We start from the raw sequence: 19852 nt of genomic DNA, 5'->3' as shown, positions 1-19852 counted from the left end.
TCCCGACCTCTCGCCGGGTCCCCACCTCGTTCCTCCGTTCCGTGTGCCCTCCGTGCCCTCCTATACCCCCCTGCCTACAACCCGCATTGCACGCTCACGAGGACGTCCACCACGAGTTACGACTAAGCGGCGCGACATCCACCAAGAGGAGGACGCGTCACGATGACGAAGGTCCGTGACGATGCCGGGGACCATGCGCCGACTTATGTCGTCGTCGTCGTCGTCGTCGACGCCCTACCTGCCTCTCTGCTATTTCTTTCTTCTCTCTCGCTCACCCGTACCTAACCTCCCTGACGCCGATCGATGCTTTTATCCTGCGTCCTTCTCCTCCGCAGCCGGCTAAATGTCACTTCTCGCGCCACCGTTTGAACGAGGCCTTATAGCGTATTCCGGCGTCTCCGGTATTCCGCGTGCACAACGGATCAGAACACGTTTCTTCGATTGTGACGAAGGGGGGAAAAGTTTAGCGAGGAAATTGGGATTGTTGGAGACCGTGGAGGACCTTCGTGAAAGGGGATGACTCGAGTGGATTCAAGTTTCTGTGAAGGAGATTGTAATATTTCTGTTAATAAGTTTTGAATGAAGATTGCGGGAAAAGAACATGATAAGTATATAGCTTTTTAGAAGGAGTGATTTTATATTGGGTATTTTGTGAAAATTGTCTTACTCGATGGTTGGGATTGGATATAAATTTTTTAAAGATATCGATTTTTACTATGTGTTAGGTATTCTGCGAGTAAGTTCTATATTCTTTGTTACGTAGTCTCATGTCATGAGTTTTATAATTAAAAAACTCAAAATTCGAATAATATGATAAATCGGGGCTTTTTCTTTAAATTTATTTTATTATGATTTTTTATTAGAATAATTTTTGTTTCTTTATTAATATTGGACTTATCAATTGTAAGATTATATAAGTTGCTTAACGTATTCAAATTAATCGAAACTACTTTAACATAAAAGCAGCATCGCATATTATATCAAAACTCACGAAAAGTTACAAAATCGTTTGTTATAATACATCCATTTTGACTTACTCGTAAAATATAATAAAAATTTTGAAATAATATATTGAAATATCCTCTCAAAATTTAAAACATTGCAATTCCCTTTCTTTCCATAAAATAGCATAAAATATTTATAGCAAGGCTAGATATATCTCTGGATTTAAGTTACGTAATAAAGAAAGGATAAAAGGATATCTGGATGACGTAACTATAAAGATTTCTCTATATATCTCAAGATATAAAATATAATTATGCGAGTTTTTATATTTATAAAAGCCTTTTTATATTTTTAATGAAAACAAATTTCTTATGTGAAATTTGATTCTAAAAATAGAGAAAAATAAATTAATAATCGTTCCAGATATTTGATTTACATAGCGTCAACAAATGATCTAATGATTATCAATAATGAGCGGATGTTTTGTACATACTGTCACTTGCCAAAAAGCTGTTGGCACTTTTGCAACCGGCTATCAGTGAAACATTAAAGTGTTACTTGTGCTATTACGAATTGCAATGAAAGATCTATTTCTTTCGATGATATGATCGATAATTTACGTTATTTTTTTTTCTTTTCTCTTATTTCCAGATAAAAGAAGAAAAGTGAGAAACGTTATCATCATCAACGAGATATCTAAATGCATTTCCAAGAGGAAAATCAAAGAAGACGCCTATGTGACGCTAGTCGTCTCAAGAATTATTGATTAAAACGAGAAATTTAATAATGGAAGAGTAAAATTGAGAATTGTGATAAATATTTGATGAAACTATTACTGTAACCTCTTTAACGTTATTAACGATTCAATTAAAAATAATGCTCTCTTAACATCTTCAATTATTCATATTATATCTTCTGAAAATGATATAATAAAAATACCTTTAAAAAAACGCTTCTATAGAGAATAATTCAAGTAAAAATAAATTTCGAAATTTCGAAAAAACATTTCATACAGCGATATCGTTGATCGAACATTGTAAGAAATGGCGCATGTTTTATCGGCAATACTGTTCTACGAAATAGTGACGCGTTATCCATATATCATCGTTACGTAATATACGTGATAATCGTAACTAGTAAACAAAACAATGAGATTCGATGTTTGGCAAATGCTTTTCGAATGTTATCGTTCGATCACGTAACATGAATATGAACACAAATAAAATTATTTTTATTTTCATTTCATTCATGTAATTGTGTTAAAAATTATGTTTCATCGTGTATTTGTATTTTTTTTGGATTTTTAAACATTGTTAATTAATTGTCAATTCTGCGTTATATCTTGATGATGTCTGCTTTTTTGCACGAAATAATTTTTAAAAATTAATTAAAATATAATATCAAGAATTTTCAGTCACTTTATCAAGACTTTTTACAACTTGAGCCGAATGTAAAGAAATATTTTTTTGACATACGTATCTGTGTAAGTTTTGCAATATATATTGATAATTAAGGATTATGTTTGAGACATTAAGCTCTATTTATATCGAGAATTCTTTGTCGTTTTATCTGTGACAAACAAACGTGCGTTCGATAAATCACGTATATGTCGTTGATAAAATTACTTTCTTCTGTGAATTATTTAACAAATAATTTTGATGACTAATTGGAATATTGAACACCGAATGCCGAACACGATTCTGAATGCAAATTAGAGGGACGTGCATGCTTCATTTAAATACACGGCTTCAAATATTTATGACTATCGTCTATGGGTCGTTTCAAAAACGGATACACAAGACAGGATCACAAATCATCGAAAATATCATCATCCTCCCAATTAAATCTTTCAGCATTCTTTTGCATCACTGTTTGTTTATGTAACAGTTTATTTGCAATTTCTTTTTTTCAATTTAAATAATTGATTCTTATTCTAATATAATATAATTTGAGACAGAGAATTTTATGAATCTGTTTAATATTTTCTTTTATATTTTCTTATTTCTTATTTCCAAAGAAGATCCTGTAATTTTTTATACGTTCGACAATTAATGGAACATATTGATTAAAATATCAAAATTTTAAAATAATAGAATTTCAAAATATCGAAACATTTCTCGTATCGAAAATAATTCTTAAATAATTGGAATATCTAAAATTAATTACGAATCGAATTATGAACATTCTTTGGCATTTCGAAACTCAAATCTCAATTCTTGAAGAATTAAATTCTTCCTAAGATACGTATTTTAAACGTAAAATAATATAAAAACATATTCCTCGACCTACCGTAAAAAACTGGCTCGAAAACAATTTGCATACATATCGAAACTTTTGAATTTGCGAAATTTTTCTTCGATCGTTCGATCACGCGTATATACGTGTGATTCGCATACTTATCTGTTGAACCGTGCAAGAGAAATAGATGACGATGGCTCGCCTATTTATAAGTGTGACGGAGGCACCTGCCTCTCCATTCGTTCACGATAGCCGCCATTGAAATTTTTCTATTTTTCTCGCAAAAATTCGAACCAATCGAAATCGAATATTTTTTAAAGACAAATCGCCAGTGTCACGATCAAGAAGGATTCTAGAAATTTTTCTCTAAAAATCTGTAGTTTTCGGGGACTTGGATGATTTGTGAATGAAATCCATACTCCGGTCCTCTGTTGGCACGCGATGTGTTTTGACGATATTACGTGATTCTAACCAATTGTTTATTACTTGCTCCAGAAAGTAATTTATTTTTGAACACATTTCTTATATTTTGGGAAGTTCTCGACCTTTTGAATTATACGAATGTTCGAATATAACGAAGGAAATCTATTCTATTTTAAAATTTGTGAATACGCGCGTAAATTTTATTATCGTATAATTAATTATGTATATCTAAGAAAAAATATATGTATGTAAACGAAAAAATATTTTTTTAAGAGAAAATATTTCTTTTCCATTTTTCGGAAATTAAATATTCTTTGTGATGGATTTATATGATGAATTATTCAAGATGTTCAACATTATTGTTTTAGTAATATGAAAAATAATAATAGCGAATACTGATATAAAGTAAAATTCCTATACTGTAAATGGAAAAAAAATGAAGTTTTTATATCTCTGATTGAATAGTTGAAAATAATATTTTGTAAATATTACATTCATTCATAATGTTATAATATAAAAAAACAAAAAAGAATACGAATTATGAATATGGTTTATCGTTTTAAGCCATCGGAAAGAGAAATAACAAACTCGGCATTATTTAAGAATTTTAGTATTTCCTTAAACATATATCACGGTTCTTTTTTCTTTTTTTTTTTTTTTTTTTGTATTTTCGCAGCAGATCGCATATCTATCAGTTAGACCGTCATTATTATTTAAATACAATTCACGGTCGATGATGGTTATATTTCTTAGAAATTCATTTGTCTATTATTTAACGCACGAATAAATTTTATTTATTTCTCAAACATTGGCCAATATCCACTTTTGTTGAAACTGTCAGACAAGAGAAGATAACACGTATAAATAAATATTTTTAAATTTAATAAAATATCCCTATAAGATATTGATTATAAAAAATATTATAAAAACTTGAAAATTGTACGATCAATACACGTTTCCATTTGTGGAAGACGGAATAACAAATATTATCATTCGAATAAATTATCGATTTCTTATTAATTATTTTATTTGCGTGTATAAAGATATATATTTTGCATAATCCGCAAGAATCAAGTTTTTGTTTAATCCTATTGATGCACAAAAAAAATTAAATTATAAATTCGAAAATACCAAGGAATATCAGTATTGATCGACTTTATGGGTTTGGTTTATCTGAATACAATGTTTCTCAATTGGCAGACGAATTCATTGATTTCATGCTTGCCAAAAGTATCATCTAATCACATTCGAAACGTCGATTTTTGATTCGTTATATTATCGTCAATGTCTATATCTTGAAAGATACAATATTATTTTTATTTTTAATAAATAGCAATAAAATCAAATTTTCCTATTCAACTTTCGAACTTTCCAATTTATTTCTAAATATTCCCAAACATCCTCCCCATTTTTTTTAAATCGATTAATATCTATATCTTTTTAAGATAATTAATCTTTGATGTTATCAAATCTCAGAGAAAAATTTGCCATTTATTTTCTTACCTTGTATCCTTTTTTAATCACAATCGAAATAACAATGAAAGCATCCAAGGACATTAGTGCTAACATATTAAATAGATACAATATGCATCTATTAAATGTTTCACAACAACGTATAAATATGCACTTCGATCTATACATCCGAGCACAGTATTTAAATAGATTTATAATACATTTATCTTTACTAAAAGAATACTATCATATATCAACGATAATTTATGAACAGAAGTGCACATTAAAAAAAAACATTCGAAAAGTGTTACTCACTTTGAAGCTGCTGTATCGTTGCCTGGTATTCGGCAAGTTTCTCGTCCACGTAATCCTGACTCTGGTTGGCTATTATTTCAGCGGTGCTGGGTCCGCTGGATTCCTCTTCCGTTTGCGAGTGATCCAGTGGTACCCCAACATACTCGTAATCTCCAGGTTTGTATGTTCCAATCATGTATTCCAGTGGTCCACTGGCTAATGGGGATGTAGCGCCACCACTTTCTACTGAACTCTGTCAAAGAAAACACAAAAATTTTGAAATATAATATTTTCGATATCAAAAATTATAAAAAACTTTCGATCTTGTTTCACCGTGTGATCAGAATAGACTGATTTGCTTGAAAAATATTTTTCCATCGACGATACGTACGATGCAGTTTTACCGTGTTTATATTTTCTCTTCGAATCGTGTTTATTAAATTTCTTGTTCTTATTCTACTTTCTGTCCACGTTTCTGAGAAACACGTGTCTGTTTTCATTCGTTTTTGTTCACTCCATTGTGTTGTACCAAGATATTATGTAGCATGATAATATATTTTGTCAATCTTTATAATAATTAGATTGCAAGTGTTTATGCGAACTAAAACTTATGCGTATAAACACTAAAAAAATAAAGTTTAAAATTACTAAAACTATTAAGTAATAATTACGCGACTAACAGTCTAATAATAATAATAATTCAAGAACAATATTTATCAATTAATTGAAAAGCATTAACAAATTCTATTTAAAATACATTATATTCTGTTACAAAGCGTTATTTAATAATTGTAAGATTTTAGAAAATGAATTTCCTTTCCAAGAAGAAAATAAAACAAATTGAGATTAAATTCAGTATTACTATTTTTCATTGAAATTACTTCAAAGCTCATCGATAAACGATTTTATAAAACCGGCCTCATCACTTTTCACATAAACACCACTTATACACGGATTTAACCACGTTTGCAGTGCATTCACACCTGGCTCTGAGAGAAACCGGTCGTTGCAACTTGTCGCGGCCTACATTTTATTTAGGCGTCCCTATTTCGTGCCTCGGCCAGTCGGACGCATGTTCGCGTGGGCGTGAAAAGCGGACTGTCCACGTGGTGAATTCATCGGGAACAAACACGGGAATTTTCTTCGAAACGCGAAAATGCTAGAGGGAAAATTTTCAACGGAGTTGTAAGGAAGTGAATTCGAAAACGAGAGAAGTTCCTTTCGAGGAACGAATAGGTTCTTTAACCGCGATGTGAATATAGAGAGTGATTCCGTTTATAGAGGAAGTTGACACGTGTTTCGTGACGCAAGTACAATTTAACATGCAACGGTTTCCTGATTTTCGAACGGTTGGTCCGTGTTTAGAACTCGCCGGCAAATGGCTATCTATATGTTCAACGATAAGTTCTGTCTATCCCGATGACTAACGCATCCAAGAATAAAATAGATCTCATTGCGGCTGCTACGTTACTTTCCACGGAATTTCACGTTTCTCAGATTGTTTCTCAGATTATAGCTTTTATGTGTATTATCTTAGCGCATAGTTTTGACCGATAAATGATCGAGATAAAGGAAAATACAGTATGAATTGAATTATTTGTTAATCGAAATTTATGTGCTTTTAGAGATATTTTCGTATTTCCTTTACGATAAATGCTTATTGTGAACATTTAATCAATTATTCCCCTTTCCATAATTAATCTATAATTAAAATATCATTACGATATCATCCATTATTATCAACATTATCTTCCTTACAAACCATCATTTCAATATATACATATACCAAGAAAGTCCCATTTCCCTTAAAATTCCCTAATATAAGTAAATTCCATTCTTTTCCATTTCTTATTCTGAACAAACGCAAATAAGTTTTAAATTCATTTTAATAATTTTTAAAAAAAGAGGATGTACCTGTGTCGGTATGAAAGGTCTAGGCGCTTGAGTGGTCACTGGAATCGGTGACGGCCATCTGGGTCTAGGACACTGTATGTATCCGGTAGGTGATCCAAAAACGGGTGATATTCCGGGCGAAATTGGCATTCCAATCGGGACAGGGCTCATCGGGTGCCTCGTTCCGGTATACGTCAACGGTGACGTAGGATGAGCATGATGAACTCGTTGAGGATGAGGCGAACCAGTCGGGCTGAAAGGGGATGGGGGTCTATACTGGCCAGATACGTTCGATCTGGCTGACCAACCACCCCCTGGCCCGGCTTTTCCATGGGGTTTCGACGGCGGCTGCGACATCTCTGGCTATTTCGATGTTTCTCGCGGTGCACTTCGATCACCTAGCATCGCTGCAAAGGATGTTTATTAATTTCTGGATAATGCGATGATGAGATGGAGTTAGTAGGATGATATAATAAAAATTAGAAAACGTATAATGATGATTTATTACATCAAACGGAATTAAAGAGATATTGCACGAAAGTTGAAGTGTCTTAGACGTGTAACGAGCTCTGGGTCGCGTAGTGGCAGTGAGTAGGCAGATTAGAATGGGCAATCGTCCAAAAGTCTCTCGAAATAGGCGCTTCGATTGTCTGAGTTCTCTCTAACTTCTGCACGTTAACGCGTGAAAAATGTGTAATGGACGATTCGCAATATCGTGCGTAACACATTACACAATGAGAAAAGGCGCGAACTACTAATGAGTAAAATTAAAATAAAAATATTATCATTCTTTAGTTTCCTCTCTTTTTTAACACGTGAAATCTTAAATTTAATTTGAAAGTTGAAAGTACAACGAAATATATAAATATTGTCTTAAAATTATTTTTTATCTTCTTAAAAAATGAACTAACATTCTGATAATTAATATCCAGATAAAAATGCAATGTTCTCAATTCTTTCTCTTTACTAATTCCGAAGAAGATTCTGAAAAGTATTCAATAAGGATGACAAATCTCGAGTTGCGAACTGACAAAGAAAGGGTAAATTAATTCTCACGAGATATAAGGAAGTTTCACGAGTCAAAGGTCTAAAGGTTTTTGGCTAGATATCGAGTGTAGGCCGTCTAAATATAACGAGAAATCTATTTTAAAGCGACTCAAGCACTGGCCACAGACATGTTCGACACAGCAGATATATTTGCAAATGACTACGTCAGATATTTCAAAAAAGTGACGCGAATATTAACATCTACAATTAGTCTTACAATGATGACTCGCGTGTACGATGCATGGCGCCATCGTTCCGCGTATGTCACACGCATCACCCTCTTCATTTATCAAATTACAATTAACAATCATTCCCATTCAATGATTAAGTTACGCAAAAGAATTATCTTCTATCTCGAAATGAAATAAAAAATAAATGAATAAATAAAAGAAACAAATTATAGATAGATAGAATCATGATGGTGACCCAATTTCAAAGAAATTTTTACTCATTTCTCGTTTGACATCCATCTATTTTACATTCATTGTTGACTACTCCCTCGCGTTTCATCGAATCTCGGATCCATTTCGAACATTGCAAAAACAAATATGTATCGAAGAAAGGCCGAAGGAAATTTATCCAGCAACAGAACGGAGTTTTCCCCCCTCAAAAGCAACAAACGCAGCTGGTCAAAGACACGCGTCCATTTTGTTCTTGTTAAAGTTCACGAGCGCCATTACGAGCAAAAGAGGGATGTGTTCGACGCGCGTTTCGAGTTCGTTCCACCGATTTTAATAAAACATCGGGAGGAATCGACTGACGTCTATTTATAAGTCGGACCACTCGACAACGATAAACCATGTACGTACGTACGTAAGAAAACCCAGGAGCGTGCACGTTGTTCCTTTATTTGAATGTGGATAAAAATACGCGTCGAAAATGTACGATTGTGGCATCGACAAAAAATAAGAAAGAAAATTAAAGAAGAAGAAATCATGGAGGTTGTATCTTAGGATGGAGGTATTCAGTTTAGTTGGTAGGTAAATGTGGAGGAAAAGACATGTTTGAAGAAATTGAATCTAAGCTGGTTGAAAATTGAAAAAGAGGATTATAAAAGAAAAGAGATGCTATGCAAAGAGTGAAAACGGTTATTAGGTTGCTGGATCCTGGACCTCGGATGCTGCGTCCAAAAATAAAATAACTGCCGAATTAACGAACAGAAATAGTCTTGGTTCAGAACGGATGTTCCTGACACAGGTTACACCGTACCGGTTAACCCCGATAGGTAATTGCCGTAGAAAGTTTCGATCGACGCAGATTCGAATTAACGAATTAAACCTCCTCATGAGGGATAATGATTTGAAACTTATCTGAAACTTTTAGGAAAGTTGTAAACTTTGATCGATAAAAATTAATCAATAAAAATATTTCTGAATCTAAATTTTGTAGATGAATAATTTCGTTAATGCCAAAAAAATTAGAGAAATTTGTAAGAATTGTATTTCTTACAAACATTTCTCAAAGAATCTTGGATAAAAAAATACTTCCAAGTTGGAAAGTGCAACAAAACTCTTTAATCGCAAGGTTAATCCCCAAAGCTTTTAAACTAATTAACAGAATGTGAAAAACGATACCGAAAAGACGCCGAGCCGCAGACACGGTCGATCGATGAAATCCTGTTGTAAGTAGTCCAAAGCAGATAGAGAGCACACGTTAATCGTGACAATTTCGTAGCGATCGATTCGATCGGCTTTTCGTTCAAGCCTCGATTCCCCGAATTTTCATCGAACCACGCGTTCCACACGTTTCCCAATTTAAAATACGCGAAATGAGCCTCGATGATGGAGGGTGATCGTGGCCTGATGAAATTATGGCGCGGGATCGATGGATCGATCGGGTTCGATATTTTCGGTAGTTCGGTCCACGACGAAGACCACGAAGAGACTGGTTCGTTCTCTAGTTGATCGGTCCAGGAACGGGTTGCCGCGACATTTATATTTAACTTTGGCGTTGCTCAAGCTTTCGGCTTCGGGATTACCACTCGCGCGATTCCGCTTAGCACTGCTCGTTCTACATTTCCTCGTCCCTATACCTCCCTTTCCGCCCTCGATGTTTCGATTATCCCTCTTCTTCCATCTTGTGCCTCTTTCGCTTCTTGCCGAGCTTCCATTTTATTATCGGCGCTGAGGTAAGATTGCGAACCTGCTTCTTTCTTATTTTTTCTTCTCTTTTTATCATTTATCCTCGTTATTTTTTTGCCAGGGAGCTCGAATTTTTTAATACCTTTCTACGCTCCAACTTTGAATTTTATATTTTTTTAAGAATTTTAAATCTCGATGAAAATTTCTCGGGAACATTATAAAATTTAAATTTGAATTAATTCAAAAGTTGGATAAATAAGAAAAGTTAAAAATGTGGGAAGATAATTTGAATTTAAATTAAATGAGTGAGAAAAAAGCTAGAACGTAAATATTAAATACGTTTAAAAAAAAGAAAAAAATTAGGAGGCTACAAAAGTTAAATAATTCTGAAAAAATTATAATTTAAAAATATAACAGGAAATAAATGCTCATTTATAAAACATGAAAGATAAGTTTGATATGAAAATTATATATAGTGAAATATAATAAAAATTTATCGTGAATAATCACAATTGAAAAAATCAATAACACGTCAATAATCATAACTGAAAAAATAAAATCGAAATTATTTTTCATATTTTTAAAGTAAAGAGCATTTTTGTACAGAACATACATATAACAAATGTATTACAATACATATCTTAATTTTAAATCTTAATTTTAAAAAACAAAATCTATATCAAAAATATTTGTCTAATTTAAAGAAAAAAAAAAAATTTATGGATTGTAATTCCTTTAAAAGAAAACATAATTTGATATATTAAATTTTAATAAATTTGTCAATTATATTAATTCAAAGAAAAATTAAGATAATATTGAAAAAAATATTAATTCAAGAAAAAATTATAAAAACATCAGGAAGATTTAAAATTTGTTTAAAATTTGTTAGTTCTTGCGATCCAATCTAATTAAAATAATAAATATACGATATGTACGCATATGTACGATATTTAGGTTGAATGGTAAATTTAGTTCTTTATTTGGCATCTTGATTTTCAAAAAAAAAAAAAAAAAAAATTACTAAATTTTTCTAATTAAATTTTTAAATATATTGTTTTATAGATAGAAAAAAGATATGTAATTACCAGATTTCTCCAAGGAGAAATCTAGGTATTAGATAAACCTGACTATGCATTAAAAACCTATATATAAAAAAAGGAATAAGAAGATAATTTGAAATTATATTTAAAACTTATAAAAATTGAATGAAATAAATTATTTTATTATTCTGTATCAATAATGTCGACAAAAATGCAGTAAAGTTAATAAAAACATCACTGGTAATCTTTTAAATATATGAATTTGTAAAATAAATGCAGTCGAGAAAAAAATTATGGCAAAACAATGGAAATAAGTTAAAAATTATACAACTAGCACCATCTCTATGCTACACTACAAATTAAATCCAGGAAAATTGAAAATATATGTTTACAAATAAGTATTTTAAACAACTAATAGATGGCGCCACATGTACCAATTCCTTGTTCTCATAGTTTCTGCGATATGACAGAGATGACGCCACTTGTATAACAATTCGCTGATTATACAATATTTCTATTCCTCTCACTATTACTATCTTTGTTTACACAATTTCTATGGCACAACAGAGATGACGCCACGTACACCACTTCGTATTATTTCCCTATCCTCTCGTTCATCGTCCACAGACAGCGCGACATGTATTAATTCTTTGATACATAGTTATCCATCCTTCTCTCAACAAAACTTTCAAATTAGATTTTAAATAATTAAAAAAAAAAAAAAAAAACAAATAAAAGAGAATTAAATTTTAAACTAAACTGTAGATGTACGTCCTGCTTATCATTGCTTTCCAATTAAAAATTATTATCGATAAAATATATTTTCTATTTCTCATTTAAAATATTTCGAAAATTTCCTAATGAAATATTTACATATTTTCAAATAGAACAAATTTAAAAAGAAAAATTTGGAAAGTGATGCCAAATACCAGGACTTACCAAGGAGGAATTGACTATGCACGGAGACCTACATAAAATTAAAAATAAAAACAAATTAAAATAAATTTTAATATGTTGGACAGACATAAAATATAAAAAGAGAATAAGTGATACATAATGAAATAATTAATAATATATAAAACACATAAAAAAGATATATTTTCAGAAAATTAAAAAAACATCAAAAATGAAAAGGAAATGTCAATAAAAAATACTATTAAACAATTTAATCATTTATTTTCCAGTACAATACATTACAACAAATTACAATACACTTATTATATTTACAATGATATTAACAACAGTTTTTTATATTCTTCGCAATAATTCTCGTAATTCACAACAATAGCATAAATCTGTCATTTATAAAGAATATAAAAAATTATAATAAAAAAATAAAATTTTATGTCTGATGTTGGATAACGTCATCCACCATCGCCCAAATATAAAACACAATATTTACTAAATCGCACTTATTTTAGATTACAATAAAAAAAATTAAAAGTATCTTAAATTATATTTAAAACTAATCCTTAGATCTAATTATAATAAAGACATAAAAATCTAAATCTTAATACAAAATTTTAAAACTATCTCATATCAAACTTAAAACTAGGACTTAAATCTAAAACGCACGCATTTTATCATTTACATAGAATACAATAAATTACAATAATAATATTAAAAAACTAAATCTTAAACTTATATCATACGTTTACATATTATACTTAAAGCTAGGACCTAAATCTAAGATGCATGCATCTTATCATTTACATCGAGTCTAAAAAATTATAACAAAAATATTAAAACCTAAATCTTAATATTAAATCTTAAATCTATCATATATTATACTTAAAACTAAAATTTAAATCTAAAACGCACACATTTTATCATTTACGTAGAATACAACAAATTACAATGATAATATTAAAAAACTAAATCTTAAACTTATCTTATAACATACGTTTACATATTATACTTAAAGCTAGGACCTAAATCTAAGATGCATGCATCTTATCATTTACATCGAGTCTAATAAATTATAATAAAAATATTAAAACGTAAATCTTAATACTAAACCTTAAATCTATCTTATATTATACTTAAAACTAGGACTTAAATCTAAAACGCATTTTATCAATTATATCGAATTCATTATAATATATTATAATGAGTACACTAGAATAACTAATATCTGTATCAAAGATATTCTGATATTATCTTAAAAAAGGGGAAGAAGATAACGTAGCTCAATTTTTGTTAAAAATTGAGAAACAACAAAGGATTAACCAGAATATCCTTGTTCAGATTTTTATTAGTACCTTCAGTCTAGTCCATCGATAATTAATCAAAATAATTGATAGCAATCATATTTTAGACTAGACTGAAGGTGTGCGTAGTTCTTGGCTTGGCATCGCTTATCGGAAACTATTATTTATGAAATATATTTTATATTATTAAATTTAAAGTATTTCGAAAAATTTTTAAATACAATTAATATTTTTTTTCAATGAAAGATGTGAAAAAACGATGCCAATTACCGGGTCTCACCCACGAGGAGGTGACTACGCATCGAGACCCATCTGGTTAAATTTATTTATCAAAATGATTGATACATTAAAATGATACAATTAATTATCTATAAATTAAATCTAAAACGCATCTTATCATTTACATCGAATACAAAAGATTACAATGAAGATATTAAAATCTAAATCTTAATACTAAATCTTAAAACTATATTACATTAAACTTAAAACTAGGACCTAAATCTAAGATGCATGCATCTTATCATTTACATCGAGTCTAATAAATTATAATAAAAATATTGAAATATAAATCTTAATACTAAACCTTATATCTATCTTATATTATACTTAAATCTAAAACGCACGCATCTTGTCATATACTTAGAATATAATAAATTATACCAAAAATATTAAAATCTGTATCCTATGTTGATTATTCTTATCCAACGTCGTCCAACGTCGTCCAACGTCGTCCAACGTCGTCCAACGTCGCCCATCGATGAAGTCTTAAATTAAACTTAATCTAGATCTTAATACTAAATCTTAAAACTATCTTATAATACACTTAAAACTAGAACATAAATCTAACACGCACGCATTTTATCATTTACGTAGAATACAACAAATTACAATGATAATATTAAAAAACTAAATCTTAAACTTATCTTATATCATACGTTTACATATTATACTTAAAGCTAGGACCTAAATCTAAGATGCATGCATCTTATCATTTACATCGAGTCTAATAAATTATAATAAAAATATTAAAACCTAAATCTTAATACTAAACCTTAAATCTATCTTATATTATACTTAAAACTAGAACTTAAATCTAAGATGCGCGCATCTTAACATTTACATACAATAAAAAATAAAAATATTAAAATCTTAATGGTAAAACTTAAATCTATCTTATATTATACTTAAAACTAGGACTTAAATCTAAAACGCATTTTATCATTTATATCGAATTCATTATAATATATTATAATGAGTACACTAGAATAACTAATATCTGTATCAAAGATATTCTGATATTATTTTAAAAAAGGGGAAGAAGATAACGTTGCTCAATTTTTGTTAAAAATTGAGAAACAACAAAGGATTAACCAGAATATCCTTGTTCAGATTTTTATTAGTACCTTCAGTCTAGTCCATCGATAATTAATCAAAATAATTGAAATCAATCATATTTTAGACTAGACTGAAGGTGTGCGTAGTTCTTGGCTTGGCATCGCTTATCGGAAACTATTATTTATGAAATATATTTTATATTATTAAATTTAATGTATTTCGAAAAATTTTTAAATACAATTAATATCTTTTTCAATGAAAGATGTGAAAAAACGATGCCAATTACCGGGTCTCACCCACGAGGAGGTGACTACGCATCGAGACCCATCTGGTTAAATTTATTTATCAAAATGATTGATACATTAAAATGATACAATTAATTATCTATAAATTAAATCTAAAACGCATCTTATCATTTACATCGAATACAAAAGATTACAATAAAGATATTAAAATCTAGATCTTAATACTAAATCTTAAAACTATATTATATTAAACTTAAAACTAGGACCTAAATCTAAGATGCATGCATCTTATCATTTACATCGAGTCTAATAAATTATAATAAAAATATTAAAATATAAATCTTAATACGAAACCTTATATCTATCTTATATTATACTTAAATCTAAAACGCACGCATCTTCTCATATACTTAGAATATAATAAATTAAACCAAAAATATTAAAATCTGTATCCTATGTTGATTATTCTTATCCAACGTCGTCCAACGTCGTCCAACGTCGTCCCACGTCGTCCAACGTCGTCCAACGTCATCCAACGTCGTCCATCGATGAAGTCTTAAATTAAACTTAATCTAGATCTTAATACTAAATCTTAAATCTATCTTATAATACACTTAAAATAAGGACTTAAATTTAAAAAATATTAAGGTCAGTATCCTATGTTGATTATTTTTATCCAACGTCATCCAACATCTTCCAACGTTGTCCATCGAGATATCAAATATAAGAAATTATAAAAAAGAAACCTGTATGCTACGTTAATTATCGTGATCCAACATTGTCCAACATTGACGAAATATTAAATATTAGAAATATTAAATATAAGAAATTACAAAAAAAAAAGAAATTAAAATCTGTATCCTATGTTGATTATCGTCATCCAACGTCGTCCAACGTTGTCTATTAAGACATCGAATATAAAAAATTTTCAAAAATCAATTAAAACCAATATCTTATGTTGATTATCGTGATTCAACGTCGTCGAAATTTGTCCATCCAGACATCGAATATAAGAAATTTTAAAAAAAAAGATTAGAACCTATATCCTATGTTGATTATCGTGATCCAACGTTGTCTATTGAGACATCGAATATAAGAAATTTTAAAAAATTAATTAAAACTTATAACTTATGTTGATTATCGTGATCCAATATCATCAGACGTTGCCCACCGAGATATTAAATATAAGAAATTATAAAAAACAAGTTAAAACCTGTATCCTATGTTGATTATCAATGATCCAATATCGTTCAACGTTGTCCATCGAGATATCGAATATAAGAAATTTTAGAAAAGAAATTAATACCTACATCTTATGTTGATTATCGTGATCCAACGTCGTCCAACTTTGTCCATCGAGACATCGAATATAAGAAAATTTAAAAAAATAAATTAAAACCTATATCCTATTATCGTGATTCAACGTACTCCACTGTTATCCAACGTTATCAAACGTAATCCATCGACGTTCATCGATACATCGAATAGAAGAAATTATAAAAGAGAATTTAAAATTTGTGTCCTCTCTTGAATACCATGATCCAAGATCGTCCAACGTTGTCTACTGACATATCGAATATAAGATATTATAAAAAAGAAATTAAAACAAGTATCCTATGTTGATTATTATTCCACCGTCCATCATCGTTCATCGATGTCCATCTATATCCACCTATATCCATCTATGTCCACCTATGTCCACCTGTGTCCATCGTAGTCCATCATAGTCCACCTATGTCCACCTATGCCCACCTATGTCCACCTATGTCCACCTATGTCCACCTATGTCCACCTATGTCCATCGTGGTCCATCGTAGTCCACCATAATCCACCGTAGTCCACCGTAGTCCACCGTAGTCCATTCATGTCCATATATGTCCATCGTAGTCCGTCGATGTTCACATCGTAGTCCGTCGATGTTCACATCGTAGTCCATTGTAGTCCGTCGATGTTCACATCGTAGTCCATTGTAGTCCGTCGATGTTCACATCGTAGTCCATTGTAGTCCGTCGATGTTCACATCGTAGTCCATCGTAGTCCACCATAGTCCATCGTAGTCCACCATAGTCCATCGTAGTCCACCGTAGTCCATCGTAGTCCACCGTAGTCCATCGTAGTCCACCGTAGTCCAACGTCGTCCACCGTAGTCCAACGTCGTCCACCGTAGTCCAACGTCGTCCACCGTAGTCCAACGTCGTCCATTGTAGTCCAACGTCGTCTAATGTCGTCCAACGTCGTCTAATGTCGTCCAACGTCGTCTAATGTCGTCCAACGTCGTCTAATGTCGTCCAACGTTGTCCAACGTCGTCCAACGTCGTCCAGCGATGAAGTCTTAATTTAACTTATTCTAGTTCTTAATACTAAATCTTAAAACTATCTTATAATACACTTAAAACTAGAACTTAAATCTAAAACGCACGCATTTTACAATTTTCGCAGAATACAATAAATTACAATGATAATATTAAAAAACTAAATCTTAAACTTATCTTATATCATACGTTTACATATTATACCTAAAGCTAGGACCTAAATCTAAGATGCATGCATCTTATCATTTACATCGAGTCTAATAAATTATAATAAAAATATTAAAACCTAAATCTTAATACTAAACCTTAAATCTATCTTATATTATACTTAAAACTAGAACTTAAATCTAAGATGCGCGCATCTTAACATTTACATACAATAAAAAATAAAAATATTAAAATCTAAATCTTAATGGTAAAACTTAAATCTATCTTATATTATACTTAAAACTAGGACTTAAATCTAAAACGCATTTTATCATTTATATCGAATTCATTATAATATATTATAATGAGTACACTAGAATAACTAATATCTGTATCAAAGATATTCTGATATTATTTTAAAAAAGGGGAAGAAGATAACGTTGCTCAATTTTTTTTAAAAAATTAAGAAACAACAAAGGATTAACCAGAATATCCTTGTTCAGATTTTTATTAGTACCTTCAGTCTAGTCCATCGATAATTAATCAAAATAATTGAAATCAATCATATTTTAGACTAGACTGAAGGTGTGCGTAGTTCTTGGCTTGGCATCGCTTATCGGAAACTATTATTTATGAAATATATTTTAAATTATTAAATTTAAAGTATTTCGAAAAATTTTTAAATACAATTAATATTTTTTTTCAATGAAAGATGTGAAAAAACGATGCCAATTACCGGGTCTCACCCACGAGGAGGTGACTACGCATCGAGACCCATCTGGTTAAATTTATTTATCAAAATGATTGATACATTAAAATGATACAATTAATTATCTATAAATTAAATCTAAAACGCATCTTATCATTTACATCGAATACAAAAGATTACAATGAAGATATTAAAATCTAAATCTTAATACTAAATCTTAAAACTATATTACATTAAACTTAAAACTAGGACCTAAATCTAAGATGCATGCATCTTATCATTTACATCGAGTCTAATAAATTATAATAAAAATATTGAAATATAAATCTTAATACTAAACCTTATATCTATCTTATATTATACTTAAATCTAAAACGCACGCATCTTGTCATATACTTAGAATATAATAAATTATACCAAAAATATTAAAATCTGTATCCTATGTTGATTATTCTTATCCAACGTCGTCCAACGTCGTCCAACGTCGTCCAACGTCGTCCAACGTCGCCCATCGATGAAGTCTTAAATTAAACTTAATCTAGATCTTAATACTAAATCTTAAAACTATCTTATAATACACTTAAAACTAGAACATAAATCTAACACGCACGCATTTTATCATTTACGTAGAATACAACAAATTACAATGATAATATTAAAAAACTAAATCTTAAACTTATCTTATATCATACGTTTACATATTATACTTAAAGCTAGGACCTAAATCTAAGATGCATGCATCTTATCATTTACATCGAGTCTAATAAATTATAATAAAAATATTAAAACCTAAATCTTAATACTAAACCTTAAATCTATCTTATATTATACTTAAAACTAGAACTTAAATCTAAGATGCGCGCATCTTAACATTTACATACAATAAAAAATAAAAATATTAAAATCTTAATGGTAAAACTTAAATCTATCTTATATTATACTTAAAACTAGGACTTAAATCTAAAACGCATTTTATCATTTATATCGAATTCATTATAATATATTATAATGAGTACACTAGAATAACTAATATCTGTATCAAAGATATTCTGATATTATTTTAAAAAAGGGGAAGAAGATAACGTTGCTCAATTTTTGTTAAAAATTGAGAAACAACAAAGGATTAACCAGAATATCCTTGTTCAGATTTTTATTAGTACCTTCAGTCTAGTCCATCGATAATTAATCAAAATAATTGAAATCAATCATATTTTAGACTAGACTGAAGGTGTGCGTAGTTCTTGGCTTGGCATCGCTTATCGGAAACTATTATTTATGAAATATATTTTATATTATTAAATTTAATGTATTTCGAAAAATTTTTAAATACAATTAATATCTTTTTCAATGAAAGATGTGAAAAAACGATGCCAATTACCGGGTCTCACCCACGAGGAGGTGACTACGCATCGAGACCCATCTGGTTAAATTTATTTATCAAAATGATTGATACATTAAAATGATACAATTAATTATCTATA

The sequence above is a fragment of the Apis mellifera genome, linkage group LG1 (genome assembly GCF_003254395.2).
Source record: "Apis mellifera strain DH4 linkage group LG1, Amel_HAv3.1, whole genome shotgun sequence".
Taxonomy (NCBI): domain Eukaryota; kingdom Metazoa; phylum Arthropoda; class Insecta; order Hymenoptera; family Apidae; genus Apis; species Apis mellifera.
Note: the sequence above shows the minus strand (reverse complement) of the source record.